Genomic DNA, 16,605 nt, shown 5'->3' on the forward strand with positions numbered 1-16,605 from the left:
AATGCCAGAGAGTGCTTGTCTGGCTGCCTGGGCAGCCCCTGGGGAAGCTGAGGATGGGGAGCAGTGGCTGAGGCTCAGCCTGTCTCAGACACAGGAGCTTGGTGTGCTTTTGGTGCTGCCAGGCAGAGCAGCCCTTGGTGCAGTTTAACACAGGGATTCAAAGAAATGCTGTTCAGAGCTTGTGCAAATCACGCAGATGCTGGGGAGCTGTTCTGACACCTAATGAGCCACTGTTGTTCTGCTCTAAAAGTGCTCTGTATCTGCTTATCCTCTGCAAAGTGACACCAGTATGAATATGTCTGATTTTGTAAAGTGTGTTTTTTCTGTAGGCATTCAAACAGCTCTGAGCTGCATGATTATGAGAGCTGAGCCTCAGCTCCCACTTTGCTGTCATCGTCAGCATTCATAAGCAGTGCTGAGAGGCGTTGGTGGTGAGAATCAAGCCCTGGTGCAGCTCCAGGTGACTGCTGCCTTCTCCCAGAGCCTCAGCACACACTGCATGAGTGTCACCATGCAGTGGCTGCCATCACTCTGCTGGATAACCAGGTAAGAAAAGCTGTGCCTATCATTTAAATGAGATGCTGGCTCATCTGAGATTCACAGTCCTGCCATGAGGTTAATTAATTTTCTTTAAATAAATATGGTAGTGAAGTCATCCATTCTTTTCTTTGGAATGCTGAAAGAAATTTAAAGAAAAGGAAAACTGATATGAATTTACATTTCACAATTGCACTGCTGAGGCTGTAAAATATTTGCCCTAGTGCAGATGCAGGTACACTGGAGTCACAGATGAAGCAATCATATGGAGAGTAAAAGAGAATCAGCTTGAACATTTCTCACATAACCAAATCCCAACCAAAGCCCTTCAAACTGGAGAGGTGGCCGTGGCAGGATGAAGGTGCATAAAGGCAAGTGACCATAACCACCCAGAGGTTTTGGTATTTGCTGTGGCTGATCTAAGCTGGGTGTGTGTGGAACAAGGTGTGCAGCACCTTCCTCAGACCCCCAGCTGCTGCTGCATGGCATGTCAGCTGGCTGGAGATTTGCAGTTGCAAAATGGGTTGAAGCATAAATCTAAGTCTTGATATTATCTCTAGAGACGGTGTCAGAACTATTTGACACCTTATCAATTCATAACACATCTGCTTCAAAGCTCTCTGCTTGCACCAGGAGCTGTGCATGTGGAACTGTGCTGAGCAGGGGGCTCAGGGCAGCTGTCACACACTGCAGATGTCGGATGCTGTGCCTGCTGCCCAAGGCAGAGTGAGGCTGTCCCCGCTGGGGCTGCGTTTTTGGCAATTTGTTCTGATGTTTCCTAAATGAGGGAATCACTACAGTGGCTCCTCAGCCCTGGCTCTTGAGACCCTCTGCCCCTTCCACCTCTGTCCAAGGGTCCCTGAGCTGGAAGCCAGCCCCTGAGCTAGTGGCTGGTGCTCCAGCACAGCTGCAGGAACAACCTCCTGCCTTGCCAAGGAATAAAAGGGGAGGGAGATTCGTTTTCAGCAGTGAGCTCACATTCAGAGAATGGGCCATGGCAGCTCATTACTAACACATGCAGTGCTAGACTGTCCACAGGCAGTGGGGGGGCTGCCGGGGACTGCCTGCAATGCCAAACAACAAAGCAGGAGAGGTTTGGGCAGGGGGTGACGATGGCAGTTGCACCTCTTCGTGATACAGAGATCAGACACCAACTGGCCAGGTATTAACACTGTTTTAAGCAGCCATGGAGCTTTGAAGTGTTTTTCTGAGCTCTGAGTGTATTTTCTTGAAGGCTAAAATACACTTTGAGTGCTGTGCTGTCGCTGCAGCAAAGGATGGGTGGCTGTCTCAGAATAGAAGGCAGATATATATTTTTGTAGAGATTTAGTTGCTGAATTGGTGAAGCATCAAGCAATTGCCATAAAGCTTTTCTCTGAGTAATACTCTTGTCCTTCTAGATTTGGGTGGCTATCTGACACACTCCGTTGGCTGAAGATCAAAGGGTAGAGGGAGCCTGTTTGTCTGGCTGCAGTTTCCTTCCACCCTCTGGCAAAACAAAGCCAAGGCTAACGTGACATCCCACCCTGTGAGCTGGGTCTGGGGGTGGTTTGGGGGCTCAAGGCAGGAGGGCTGAGGGTGCTGGGCTGTGCTGCCATGGCTGATGGAGCCATGCTGGGTTCATCCTCCCTGGCCACAGTGCATGGAGAAGGAGAGCACAGTGGGAATTGAGCCATGTCACACTAGGTGCCACAGGGATCCTGGTGGAAAGGCTGGCAAAGTGTCCTGAGACTTTTCTGGGAAAGACCATACAGCCTTTGGAAAGCTTTTAGGACATGTTGGGCTAACATGCATCGAGAGAGTTGAGGCAGAGCTGATTCCTGGGACAAGGGGGTGCTACAGTGCAGAAGTGCTCAGCTGAAGTCCTTCCCTTCTTGCCCCATGATCCATGATCTCCTTCCTCTTGATGGGACTGGTTCCAAGCCCACAAAGAAGCTGTGTTCTTCAATGCCTCAAATTCTGTTTTGCAGAGGTGTTACCAGGCTCGACACCTTCCACATTGTCATCTCCCAGTGACAGCACTGCTTTACTGAGCCTTTGCTCTGAGCTTCTCAGGGAAAGGCACCTCAGGCAGAGGGATGCTGTGGATTTTAGAGCTGCGAGTGTATCCCAGGAGCCACATCCCCGAGCCCTTCAGAAGGTAGGTGGCCCAAAACTTCACTCCAAGGTCTTTCCTGGCCAGGAGTTTCTCTGCTGAGATGCCCTTCAGGGCTGATATCCCTGTGGTAGCCTTGCTCATGAGACCACGACCTTTGGAGTGGTGGGAAGAACAGGCCAGGAGGGACAGGGACAAGGCACCTCCTTTTCATGTTCCCTTTCCTTCCACTGATTGCCTGGCACCATCCTGCACTGCATCTCACCTTTGCTTTTGCAGTGAATTATGGAATCTGGGGGGAGAAGCACTTGTTTTATACCTCAAAGGGAGAACAGCACTTGGAGCTAGCTCTAAGGCCAAATCCAAAATGTACCAATCTGGCCTGAGACTTTTCCAGCCTGCACCAGAAAGCTGCTGCAAAGAATCCCATCCCCTCCAGGATGCAGGGAAAGCTGTGCATCCTTCTGCAAGAGAGGGATGGCAAATGGGAGTCATTAGTGGTGCCCCAGCCCCACTGGCAGCCCGGCTCTGAGCACTGAGGTGCAGCCCCCTCCAGAGTTGAGGTTTGCAGTGAATGGTCCATCTGGGTTCCCTGGCAATGGGATGGAGAGAGGCTGAGCCCACCCACAAGCTCCTGCCTCCTGCTCTCCCTGCCACCACGCTTCACAGGGCTCCAGTGAGAAGTCAGGTCTAGGGCCACGATGAGGGTGCTTGATTTTCCCCAAAATCCCAACACCCCCACGTGAGCCCTGGCCCTGAGACCTCAGCAAGATGCCTTTGGGACAGGCCCCTTGGCCTGGTGGGAGAAGCTGGTCTCTCCACAGGCCTCAAAGTGTGCCAGTGCTTGATAAATTTAATTTGGCCCAAATTTACTTCCAGAGATGCTCTCTTCAGAAAAGCCTGTTTACTCTCCTCCTGGCAGTGACCCAGCCACGTGATGCTCTGGTTGCACAGAATTGTAAGAGCTGTGTATTAAATTATTGCTGCTCCTTCGACTGACATGCAGAATGGAAGTTACAACTGATCTGGTTTTCCATGAAAAATTTATTGCGTTTAAGTGTATCTAATTGAGTAAATTTTGTTTGCACGCAGGGACTGCTTGTCCTATTGCCTCTCTATCACTCTGGAATTGTATTAAACTCTCCCATCGTGCCCAGGGTCTGTAGCCTTATAGATCCTTGTGTGTATCCCCCTTCCAGCCACATTTCTCTCATCTTTTCTGCCAACCTCCTCCAGGCTATGCCTACCAAGAAAATAAACCCTCCAGCCTCCATCAGCTCTCAGGCCTTAGTGTAGGCCCCTGAAAACCCAGCTTTTTACCTCTTATTCCAGGCAGGCACTGGTCGGTTGATTGCTTTCTGCATAGAGCAGTCTCTTCTCCCAATTACTGCGACTGTTGGAGCTTTAAAGTTGATGATTGTGTGTTGTTGGAATACAAATTGATCATTAGAAACATTAATAATGGCTGCTTGACTTTATAATTAGCCACGTATCTGTATTGCATTCAGGAGCTATTAGTCTTCAATGAGCACATTCCAAATAATCCATTTATATTTAAATAAATTGACACACAATAGCTATCTTAATCAATCTAAATATAATTCCTATTTAGGAGCCTCTGCTTTGCCACTTAAGTTTTTTTCTTAGGATAGCAGCAGCTGGGTTTGGTGGGGTTTGGAGCTCCAGGAGGGTTGATCTGGAGAACAGGTAATGGTCTGCTCCCCTGCAGCTTCCCAGTCCATCAGCTACAGGCAAGTTCAGATCATGATAGTGGAATGGGACAGGGGTTTGGATCTTCCATCACTTGAGTGGATTATTGGATGTATCCAGCAGTGTCATGGTTTCACCCCAGGCAGCAGCCAAGCCCCAGGCAGCTGCTCACTCACTCCCCCACCAGCAGGAGAGGGGAGAGAATGGGAAGGCTAAAAGCCAGAAAACTTGTGGGTTGAGATAAAGACAGTTTAATATAGAGAGCAAAACCCAAGCACGCAGGCAAAGTAAAACAAAGAATTAATTCACTGCTTCCCCTGAGCCAGCAGGTGTTCCAGGAGAGCCCCAGCACATGTAGCAGTGACTTGAGAAGATAAATGCCATCCCTCCAAACATGTCCCCTCCCTTCCTCCTTCTTCCCCCAGCTTTACATATGTCACATGGCATGATGTCACATGGCATGGAATATCACTTTGCTCACTGTGGGGCACCTGTCCTGGCTGTGTCTCCTCCCAAGCACCCCAACTTCCTCACCAGTGTGGCAGTACAAAAAAAGAGAAAAGGCCTTGACTCAGTGTAAGTCCTGCTCAGCAGCAGCAAAAGTATCTCTGTATTGTCAGCCCTGTGTTGTCCCAAACAGAGCCCTGCACCAGCCACTGTGAAGAAAATTAACTCTACCCCAGCTGAAACCAGCACAAGCAGTAGGTTTCCTTGGATCTGGGATCATTAAAAATTAGCTTCCATTTTTCCATCCACAAAATTTTGAAACATTTTTTTAAAATTGTTTATTTAAAACAGCTTGATTCAATTTTGTTGGTCGCTTTATAGATTTGATAAGGTTCTGGCTTATTGTTATGCCTGAACAAATTCCAGGTAATAGGCATGTGAGGGAGGTCCCAGTAATCACCAGTGATGTGCAGATGAGATGATGGCATACAGCTGGGAACTTCAAGTTGAGTTAGCACTGAAAATTTGGATCCTACCAGTCCCAGACAGGTGGGTTTTGTGATTCAATCTTCCACCCATGATGTGAAGGTTTTAATTTTCTGGACCCTGAATCATCTAATTTACCTGTTTGGTGCAAATATTTGAATATGGCTGAGCAAGGAACCACATATCATGCCTGCTAAAAATAATTTATCAGATTTTACTGGGAGGTGGAATTGCATTTTTATGTCTTTTTGGACAGTCAGCATTAATCGTCCCTTGCTCATCAGTGAGGGTATTTAAGACTGTATTGGTTTTGAGATGACAGGACCATTCCTCAGCTGGTGGACACTCCTGTGACTTTGCTTAAGCCACATGAGCACGCAGGGAGTGAGGATCACAGCGGTGCCTTTTTTTTTCTTTTGGGGAATTGTTTGCTTTCACTAGCAAAAAAGAGGTGTCTTTTTTATTGAGCACAAGCAAACCCTGAGGAAATTATCCCTCCTTAGAGGACCAGAGGAGATGTGGATACCTGAGCAGTGAGCAGACTCTTACACCCCACCAGGGAGTCCCTGAAGGTGATGCAAACACTCTTTTCCACTGTTTTGCAGTATGCTTTTATCCCCGTGCAGCTCCTATGGAAACAATCACACAAAACCCCCACGTGTTACTGCAGACTGATCTTATTTCTCTGTCTTGTCTTCTTAGTGAGAATAGACAAACAAAATAATAACAGCAAAAAAAACCACCAAACCCCAGCCTATGATGCCAATGGAGATTCTTAAGCCCTGCAGTGCCTGGGGTGGTCTGAGTGTGTTGCACATCGTATGGGGTGTCTGTCACCCTGTCCCCAGCCCTGAGCACTCACAGCAAGACAGGTCAGGTGAAGGAAAGAAGAGTAGTGGTGTCCACATGGGTATGGCTGGTAGGTCACCCCTAGCTGAGATGTGGGTTAGCTGGGATGGTAGGAGACCTGGGGGACATTCTTCTGCTGATTACAGGTGTTTGGCTGCAGAGGTTTGTGTGGCTGTGATGTCCTGGCCAGAGACTCTTGTTCAGGGACACCCCACCAGATGGACAGAGCTCTGTCCTTCCCAAAATAAGGGAGTGGCCTTGCTGGGCAAGGCTGCCAGCTCCCAGGAAGTCCTTAGCACGAGCAGTGCTGGGGTTGCCAGGAAGGAGCTGAAAACCTGCCAGACCTCAGCTGGGATGAGGAGAGAGCCCGCGTGGGGCTCTGCTAATGGGGAGCTGTTAGGGACTGCTGAACAAAAGGACTTGTCCTGCAACAGTACAGTAGGCAGGGAGAGCTTTTGTTTATTTGACTGTGTTTCATCCAGGTCTGATGGGGTTTTTTCCACTTTGAAAATTCCTTTATTCTCTTTTGTGTTTCCACAGAACAGCTGCAGCGTTTCAGGGCTCCTGGGGTGGTTTTGTGCACACAGTGGAGAGGGGTCCAGAGCAGTGCTGCAATGGGTTCACACCACATGCCAGAAAACTTCCCCTGGCCCCATCCAGTGAACTTTAAGCCTCCTACAGCCCAGATCAACACCTAAAATCACTGCAAGATTCCACAGTAGGAGAGCAGGAAGGACAAAGTTCAGAAACAGTTTGGTAAGGCTTTACAGGTAGAGAGGATTCATTAGGTGAGAATGGCCATGTGGAAAACCCCCAGAGGCTCTGCCAAATTTAACCCTGGCATGAGAGTGGCCTAGGAATAATACATGTTTTATACTAGCTTCCGTTGTTAGCTTTTCCCAGAAAGATGCTTTATCTGGTGGGGTTTTGTTCAGCTGAAGCTCTTTGATGCTGCCTTTCATTTCCCCCCATAATTCTTCCTTTCCAATGGCTCATTGTTGTCCATCCTTATTACCTGGAGTCATTTGGATGACATCCATTTTCACTTCTTCACAAAAATTCCACTATTTTTGCTAAAGGCTGCATCACACCCTATTTAAAATCAACTGAAAGATTTCAAAGAGCCCCAAACTGGACCTGAAATTGTTTCTTCCTTTCAGATTTCTGAACATGATATTTGCCTCCTAGCAACCACCATCCACAGGCAGGGGTATAGCAATATTCAGCTTTCAGCTGAGTGCCACAACTGGCATCCCAGGGCACCCTGCAGAGCCTTACAAAGCCCTCAGTAGTGTCAACTCACTCCCCTTGCTGTAAGCATCATTTCCACACAAGGTTATGCAACAGTCTGAAAAGCAAAGGGAAGTTCTGCCCTGCAGGGGCTGTGAAAGGAGGATGGGGAGTGCTGCAGGCTTGATTTATACTCCAGGTGTGACGGAAGCACCCAGAGGATGTTTGGGGAACTCCTGTGCTTTTACTGCCTGGAGTATCCCAAGCTCTAACCCTGTGCATCATCTCATCCTAGGTACGCTTTTGCAGTCCTCCTCTTTGACAGCTAATTTGGTGCCTTTTTCTTTCTTTAATTACAGCAATTTATCACATTCCCTCCCAGCTCATCTTCTCTAATATATACTGTGATGGTGAATGTCACTTGTTCAGGAAGGACAAGGTGAAGTTTGCCTGCTGGGAGCAGTGATTTTTCCTTGAGGGCCTGGAAAATGCTCTCAGCAGAACAAAGTCTTTGGCTATTTTGGCTTCCTTGTGCTTCTTTTCCTCCTATTTTTGCACTTCCATTCCATAAATTCAGTTTTTCTGATTAGCTCAGTTGAATCAATTGTGGATCTGTTTGGGGAAGCTCAAGATTCTTTTTTTACCTTCAACTCTTTAGGAGGAAAGTTGTGAGTTATTCCAGTGGGGCTGGAGAACCAGTCATGTTCATGCAGCTCCATCAGCAGGACATTCCAAGGGCTTTTGTGGCTCAGAACAGCCTGACTTCCTCAGCTCTTCCCTAAGAAACAGTAACAGACATCTCAAAGGGTTTGGGTGAATAATGTGAATAACCTCTGGTGTATCCTATTTGAAACTTGCCAGTGTCTCCTCCACGTTTGTTAGTCACTAATTTAACATCTAAAGGACTTTTTGCTCTTGGTATTGGTGAGGTGATATGAGGCTATTTAGTTGTGATGTTTCATGAGAATCTCAGCTTTCATTAAGGGACAGGAAAGGAGTAAATATTTAGTGCACTAACAGACTCCAAAAAGAAAGCTGAACATGCAAAGCTGCAGGGCCAAAATTTAGAAGGCAATTTAAGAGTCTGCCACCTTCAAAACTCTCATTTAGTAATTATTTTTAGATGTCATGATGTTTTTAATGAACTGAATTTTTAGATCCTGGAGCAATTCAGCTGGGAGGAATTATATTTTAAAGCTGCAGCACACCTTTGGAATCTTCCCTGGTTTAGCTGAGAGGGATGAGGATGCATGAGGGATCTGTGTATGCCTGTGGGGTTTTGTGCATATAAACTTATTATCCCATCCATTTTACTTTAATTGTATCTATCTTGCTAACTGGACAGTTTGCAAGGACCACACCAATAATCCAGGAAGATAAAAAGTTTAAGAGCAATGGCATAAATATACTGTGCATTTTACTGGTTCAACAGTCATAATATGTGGATCATATAAAAATAGCTATTTAACAACAACTGTTTCTCCCACAGCAATTAAGAACCTATGAAAGTTGAAAGATGATGAGCATCATATAATTGGTTTCTGCAGAGCCTAATGAGACTCTGTTTTCTCAGTAAAGAGACTATTCTCTTTCTTGAGAATAGGAAAAATAACTGATGATAAATATTTATAAGTGACTCTTATCTTTCTCCTGCCATGAAGTTTTCATCAACAAACTACATGAAAAAAAAAAAAAAAGGAAAAAAAAGATGCTCCCATTAGAAATGCAGCTAATTTATTACAGTTTAGTATTTGTACTGCAGTGGTGCCCAGAAGACCATGGGGATTCTGGGCTCCAGGCACCACCTCCCCACCCTGCTGCCCTCAGGGTGTCCCCATGACAGCCTTATGGTTTTGGGGAGGATTTGGGAAACTGGAACCATCCTAAATAATGCACCCTCCAGTTGCTGCCTTATGCTGTGGGTGCAACTCCACTTAAGGTTCCTTGGATAAGTTTGGGGGATGCATTTTCTGTAGTAACTCCAGGCACTACTGGGGGCACGCCTAGAGAGCTGTTCTGGCTGTGGTGTGAGCTGTGCATGTGCAGTTTTGCAACATGGATTGTTCAGTGCACTTCTGTAAGATCTCTTGGCCAGCTCAGTTGACAGTACTGCAATAATGGTCTGGCTGCAAGTAAAATAATGTGAAGATATATATTGATGTTTCAATTACCTTTTAAATTGTACTTGCTGAGATCCCTGTGCCTGGCTTGGGTGTTAAAGCATGGATGGTACCTGGTTCTGTGAACGCATTGTTTTGTCAATGCATATAACAGCTTATATTTCCATCCTTGAGTAATCACCTCTGCTTTAAAGAGTGACCCTAAATTGTATTTACACAATAAATTCATGCTCGGTTCTTGCAAAAAAAAAAAATTGCTTCAAGGAATCTAAGTGCAATTTTCTCTGCTCTTCTTCCATGATCTCCATCATAAATAAGTAGCTATGAGTGCTCATGGGACAGTGCAAGAGCTTTTTGCAAGCAGTTGCTTTTACAGCTATTTTATGGCCGGTGTGTTGAGGAACTAACAGTTTGAAATTAAACCAATAGTCGTTATAAATACATCTCTTGACGTGGCTATGTCTTCATTTTTTTCCCCAAGAATGAGATAATGGCAGAACACAGATTCCTGAAGAGCCTCTTTTTGAAGGCAAAGGTGACCTCTTTTTAGCTGCTGTGACTGCAAGGCAAGCTTCCTTATGGGGAGAAAATTCTTACTTGTCACCAGGGAAAATTTTGAATGCACAAGAAGTGCTCATGTAGTACTCTTTGCTGAGGAAAGAGTGCACTCTTTCCTGAGGCATATGCCTACATAGGATTTCTCTAAAAAAAAAAAAAAATGAGGGGTGAACATCATGTGCCAGATGCCTTCTTAAACATACTTGCTAGCCAAGGTCATGTTAATTCTTCTGGGTTCAAAACAACTTCATTTACTGGATCAGACATTAATATTTAATGGGCACACAATAAAAGGTTCAGGTCTTAAGAGCAGAAGATGATTTTATTTTTTTTACTGGTATTCTGAATGGAAATTGTGTTCTCTTCTTCAAGGAAATAAAATGAAATAAAGCATCAGGACCTGTACATCTGCTGAGACCAGGGACATGAGAGAACAGGGAATGAATGGTTTAACCTTCTCCAACTCTGTTGTTATGGTGAGCCTGGAATAGCAAATGCAATTCCGCCTCCCACATCTGAGAAAAGAGGTTGCAAAACTTGGAAAGGACACTGCAAGGAGCCATAGTAAAGGGCAGGAAAGTGTGTCTTATGGTGTGAGATTTACAAGCTCAGTCTGTTTGGCTAATCAGAAAGATTGTGGCCTTCATTTGCTTACAGGGCTTACATATGTTCATGAGGAATAAATATTCTAAAAGTAGTATTCCAGCTATGCCTATAGGTGTGGCAAGTGCCAATGTCTGAGAGTTAAATGAAGAACTGTTTATGTTTTAAATAGCACGCACAGTTTCACTGATGGCACGGTTAGCCACCAAGCAAAGAGGGGGAAAGTCAGAAGAGGTAGCAGTAGTTTGTTTTGATGCCAAAAACCATGATAATGTGTGTCTAGAAAGAATTAAACGGGACTTTTGCAGCCAGTGGAGAAGCCAGACATGGGTGTCCCTGCACAATGCAGCTCTGAGCACTCAGCTGAGCCGTGTGTGTCCATGCCAGTGTCTGTGTCCAGGTGTCCGTGTCCAGGTGTCCGTTCCCATGTCCAGGTGTCCATGTCCAGGTGTCTGTGCCCATGTCCAGGTATCCATTCCTCTGTCCAGGTGTCCATTCCCATGTCCCGGATGTCTGTGCCCATGTCAGGGTGTCCATGCCCAGGTGTCTGTTCCCGTGTCTGAGTGTCCATATCCAGGTGTCCGTTCCCATGTCCAGGTGTCTGTGTCCAGGTGTCCAGTCCCATGTTCAGGGATCCATTCCTATGTCCAGGTGTCCATGTCCAGGTGTCCGCTCCCATGCCCGGGTGTCCGTGCCCGTGTCCGTGTGTCCATGCCAGTGTCCAGGTGTCTGGTCCCATGCCCAGGTGCCAGTGTCCAGGTGTCCGTTCCCATGTCCGGGTGTCGGTGCCCGTGTCCAGGTGCCAGTGTCCAGGTGTCCATTCCCATGCCCGGGTGTTGGTGCCCGTGTCCAGGTGCCAGTGTCCAGGTGTCCATTCCCATTCCTGGGTGTTGGTGCCCGTGTCCAGGTGCCAGTGTCCAGGTGTCCATTCCCATTCCTGGGTGTTGGTGCCCGTGTCCAGGTGCCAGTGTCCAGGTGTCCATTCCCATGCCCGGGTGTCGGTGCCCGTGTCCAGGTGCCAGTGTCCAGGTGTCCGTTCCCGTGCCCGGGTGTCCGTGCCCGTGTCCAGGTGTCCATGCCAGTGTCCAGGTGTCCGTGCCCGGGTGTCCGTGCCCGTGTCCAGGTGTCAGTGTCCAGGTGTCCATTCCCATGCTCGGGTGTCCGTGCCCGTGTCCAGGTGCCAGTGTCCAGGTGTCCGCTCCCATGCCCGGGTGTCCGTGCCCGTGTCCGTGTGTCCGTCCCGTCCGGCAGAGCTACAGCAGAGGGTGCTGTGATGCCGCCGTGCGGGGCTGCCCCGCTCCCGGTGCGCGTCCCGGGCCCAGCCTGGCGCGGCTGCTGCGGGCTCTCCGGGCGGGCGCTTCAATCCCTGCGCCGATTCCGGGGCCTCGGGAGCTGTCCCTGCCCGGTTTCTTGGCTGGGAAGCTGGAGCAGCGCCGTGTGTGCGATTCCCACCGAGGGTGGTTATGTAAATACCGCTCTCACGACAGTTCTCTAACAGAATTAACTCGGCTGGGAGGCACAAGCGACGCTCCTCTAATTTGTCCTCCACGGTCCTTTCCCCACCACAATGTTGGGAAAAAGACCTTCTTTTATCAAAGCTCTGGCAGGACTTTTAATCAAAATAATCCATTTTAGAATAATGTCTCATCTATGCTTCTTTCCATCTCTATCTTTCTCTCTCTCTCTTTTTTTTTTTTTTTTTTTTTTTTTTAATTTTTCTCACTGAAGAAAAAGGAAAAAGGGCAGTCAGGAACATGGAAAAAATGCACTAGTAATTTCCCAGTTTTGTTTTTTAAAAGTTTCAAAATCTCTGAAGTAGTGCTTATGAAAATTTCCTATTTCAAAATCAGGGCATTACTGGGGCCTGGGAGAGAAGCCCTCCAGCCCAATCCAGCCAGTTCTCATATAATTTTAAAGGACTGTTAATATTCAAGCTGAGGGTGGAACAGCACCTCCTTCCTGAAGACTTGGGTGGCATGGCAGAGGAGCACGTGGGAAGCAAATCACTGCTTATTTTCTCTTCCAGAGGACCCACCCTGCAATGTGGGTTTGGGGATGGAGGAAGGAGAAGGGATCCTTGCCCCAGATGCTGCAGAAAAAATAATGGTTTGGGAAGGGAGAAAGCCATAGCTGGGCTTTGGGGGTGCTCTCTGATGGCACGAGGCTGCCACGTGGAGAGGCCAAAGCCCCTGGGGGAGCAGTGCCATGGACGTGCTCCTTGGCATTTGAAGTGTGGCACGCTGTCAGCTGTGGTTTGTTACTCATGCTGGGTTCCCTGCCCCTCCAAATCTTCAAGGAAAGGCCTGGTATTTACTCTCTGACAATTTATTTACCAGAGAACTCTTCTTAAGATATTGTGGTTTATGTTCAAAATATTGTTTATCCATAAAATAGCACTGAGGCTTGGTTGGGTCCTGAGTTGACCTCTGTCCAACTTGCAGATCCTGCAGCTTCTCATTTCAGTGTCTCATGTAAGGGATGCTGCTGCCCCTCTCCCATCCACACAAAGCTGCCTTCCCAGTGCACATACCTAATTTGTAGCTAATACTCTCATTGTGGCTACTTCAATAACAGTACAGATTTTTTTTTTCCAAATGAAATACACATGTGGCTCCCAAGCCAGCATTTTTCTGTTTCAAATTAAGCATTTTTTTTTTCCTCAAGAATGCCACATCATACATAATTTTCTATAATTTTTTTCTATTGATTTTATTCTTAGCCTTCATCAAAACTGTGGTGGAGCAATCGAGGAGCAGATTGGGACCTACCTTGCAGAGAAGAAAGGGGGATGAGGAATCTACTTACACCATTATATTGACCTTCTGCTTTGTGAGTAACAGCCCTGGGTCAGAGGAATAGTGTTACTGAAGGATGCTGCTCCCAAGGTGGGAGTCCTGGCTGTTTTCTCCCCTGCTGAGGCTCCTAGAAAGTCTGTCTCACCTATGGGACACAGAGCTTCTTGTGGTACCATTTCCTTCCAGGACAGGCTGGAAATCCACAAAATGCCTGTGACATTCTTGCAAGACCACAAGCAATGAGCACAAAAAGGCCAAGCCTGAGTCTCAAATGGGAACAAAGCTATAACTCAACCAGCTGGAGTTGAAAAAGGTCACTGGCTCAGCTCTAGAAAGACTCGCATGTTTTGATGTTTGTGGAATATCCTCAGGTTCCTTAGCAGGACACACTGCTGGGACAAGATCATGCCAGAGCAAGTTTATGATGCTGAGGCATCTCCTGGGTTTGACTGCAGCAGAAATACCTTGTGGTTTCTCTACATCTGCGTGAAATTAGTAAGTCTTGGAACACATGAAAATTAGTAATAAAAATAAAAGCTTTCCTTCCACCCCCCGTCACCTCCTCCCACTGACACAATTTAAAGATTTAGAATCAGTTTGTATCGTGGCCAGAGATTGAAGTTACGATTGTAATGTTTCCACTTAGGACAAGGAAATTGAAGTAGAGCAATTAATCAATAGCAATATGGGAAAGTAAAGACTGAGACAGTCACTTAGAGCTTGCATGCTTAGCTGCATAAGGGGAATTTTAGAAAACTTCTGTCTTTTACTGCCCTTTTAAGTTTTATATTACCAACTTTCAAGTACAGAGAGAAGTCATGCTTTGTGCTGCCCTACTTCACCCAACATTATAAACCCATTCATTTGCAGGGAGCGGATATTTAATTATGAATAATCCCAAAGTGTTTCACTGAGTGTTGTACAAACTGTGCACTCAGGCCCATTTCATACAGTCATGAAATGCCATCATCCCTCAGGTGAAACAAAGCAACTCTTCAGCAGCACAAAGCAAAGCTGCACAGCAATTTGGGGAAGGAAGTGAGCAATAATGGATTCATTTGAAACTGCAGGGGGATTTTAACTATGCAGAATGCAATTACCAGAACTGGAGTTTATCCAGGACACTGGGGTTAAGACCCTATCTATTACAAAAGATGCCACAGAACTTCCAGCATCCTTCCCCTCATTTCCTATGTGTTACTCACTGGGCTTCCAAATACACACTGAGAGAGGCCAGTCCTGTTTGGATTGTGAAAAATGATGGGACCTCAGGGCAAGGTGCACAGGAAAAACTAGTATTTCTTCCTGACCTGAGCTTTCTCTTTGCACATAATGCAAAGTGGTTTGTACTGGAGAGAGAAATGAAAAGCTTTTGGATGTGTGGCTCTGTCCAGAGCCACCTAACCAGGGCAGCTGCTGGTCTGTGCTGTGAGCCAAGGGCTGCTGGAAGGGCAGGGTGGCTTTGCAGCCTAATTTTGTCATCAGCACCTTAAGTCAAAAATGGACCATTTCCTGACCAAGTTTATGTAAGTTAGGCTGAATTCATTTAAATATCTAAGTACTTCTTAATTGGGATTGGAAACCCCGTATTTCCATGGGGGCAATAAAACAAGGACAGTATCTCTAACATCCTGGTGAGGAGCACAGAACAGTAGCACAGCACAGAAGAAGGACTTAAACTTCATCTACGTGGTGCCTGTTAGGAGCTTTCCTGGACTGTTTTGGTTTTGGGGAGTTGCCTGACCTGCTGAGCCCAGCTCCCTTCAGAACCTCTGCCACCTCTCCATTGTAAACACACAATCCCCTGAAAAATAACCAGACACCTTTCTCTTGGAGCATTTACACCCCAGAATAAAATCAGCTGCCACAAGCTGGTTTATAAAGAATAGAGGAGCAGGGAGGAGCAGAGCAGTAAAGCCTGGCCTAGGCAGGGCTTGAGGGGCAGAGATGTGGCTGCTCCACAGAGTCCCAGGGCTGTCCCTGCCTCCCCTCTCACCACAGGCAAACTAGCAGCATCTAGTCTGCATGGGAGGAGGAGTGGAAATATTTATTCAAATATGTATATATGTATTTTTAACTCCCACAAAAATACCAGTTGTGAAACTCCAGGAGCAGCACTTTTTATATTGGCACGAAAGCTGGAGTATATCTGGAAAGCTTTCAGCTGATTTGTGAGGTACAAAAGTCAGTATTCAACACTTGTGTTTCTGGATATTTAACTGATTGCATTAAAAGTCAATGTCTTTTGCCTAAAGATCCAGGTATTAGATGTGCTCAGTGCTGGAAACACCTGTCTTACCTCCTCTCCATTTACTGAGTGTGTTTTGGTCTTATTTAAGTGTATGTAGTTTAATACCCAGAACAACTGTTATTCTCATGTGGCCGTTGAAAATAGACAAGTAAATAAAACAAGTAATCATCCCAGAAAATGCCTAACAGAATCCCCTTGCCCACTCACAGGTGCTGGTGGAAAAATTACCAATTACCAGTGAAGCCCCAATAAATAATGCTTCAGTCTTGTAACTGCAAATCTTTCTAATAGAACCTGGTTATTTCATGCCTTGCATCATAAATCAGTGCCCTCGATGAGTGGGCTCTGAATGGCTGGACAAAAATAATTAATCAAGATTAAATCAAAAGCAGCATGATGCATGCAAAGGCAGTCTTAGCCAGGATGCATTCATAGGAATAAATTCACTCAGGAATGGCTTATAAATCTGGAGCATGGCTGAGCTGAATGTGAGGAAATGTGACTGGTATGGATTTTCAGGTTTTATGCTGCATAGATATTGCATATGATTGACTTCTCTGCTGCTACAACAGCATCAGATTTCAGGCCTTGTACCTTTACCAAAGGCAATAGGTGACCATAGTGGGCTGGAGAACCACTCTCATACCCCTCCTCAAGTCATACAATCAGAAACACAGAATATTCTGAGCTGGAAGGGACCCATCAGGATCCTCAAGTCCAGCTCCTGGCCTGCAGCAGTGTCTGACTGATAGCAGCAGAAATACAGGAGGGCCACAAACAGAAAAAACCTCGTGAGATCAGACACTACTGATGGTTTTACTGAGTAGATGAAGGACATGCAAAATCTAGAAAAATAAGCCTTCCTGGGATAATTTTATATCATTATCTGGTGCTCTCCCTTGTGGTGTCTGAGCTTGGTCTTGT

At 46.4% G+C, this 16,605-nt stretch overlaps 1 long non-coding RNA gene across 5 annotated transcripts in view; it reads left to right on the forward strand.

The window, feature by feature from the left end:
- The first annotated feature begins 335 nt into the window (after positions 1–335).
- The window catches only part of LOC119706053, a 77,489-nt gene continuing 61,219 nt past the window's right edge, over positions 336–16,605 (forward strand). For 3 of the 5 annotated variants that reach the window (XR_005258384.1, XR_005258390.1, XR_005258388.1), the window contains exons 1-3: positions 336–546; positions 2,508–2,677; positions 13,355–13,464. This is a non-coding gene — a long non-coding RNA (uncharacterized LOC119706053). The other 2 variants (XR_005258387.1, XR_005258389.1) reach the window with 2 other exon arrangements.

Source organism: Motacilla alba, chromosome 12 (genome assembly GCF_015832195.1).
Source record: "Motacilla alba alba isolate MOTALB_02 chromosome 12, Motacilla_alba_V1.0_pri, whole genome shotgun sequence".
NCBI classification, from domain to species: domain Eukaryota; kingdom Metazoa; phylum Chordata; class Aves; order Passeriformes; family Motacillidae; genus Motacilla; species Motacilla alba.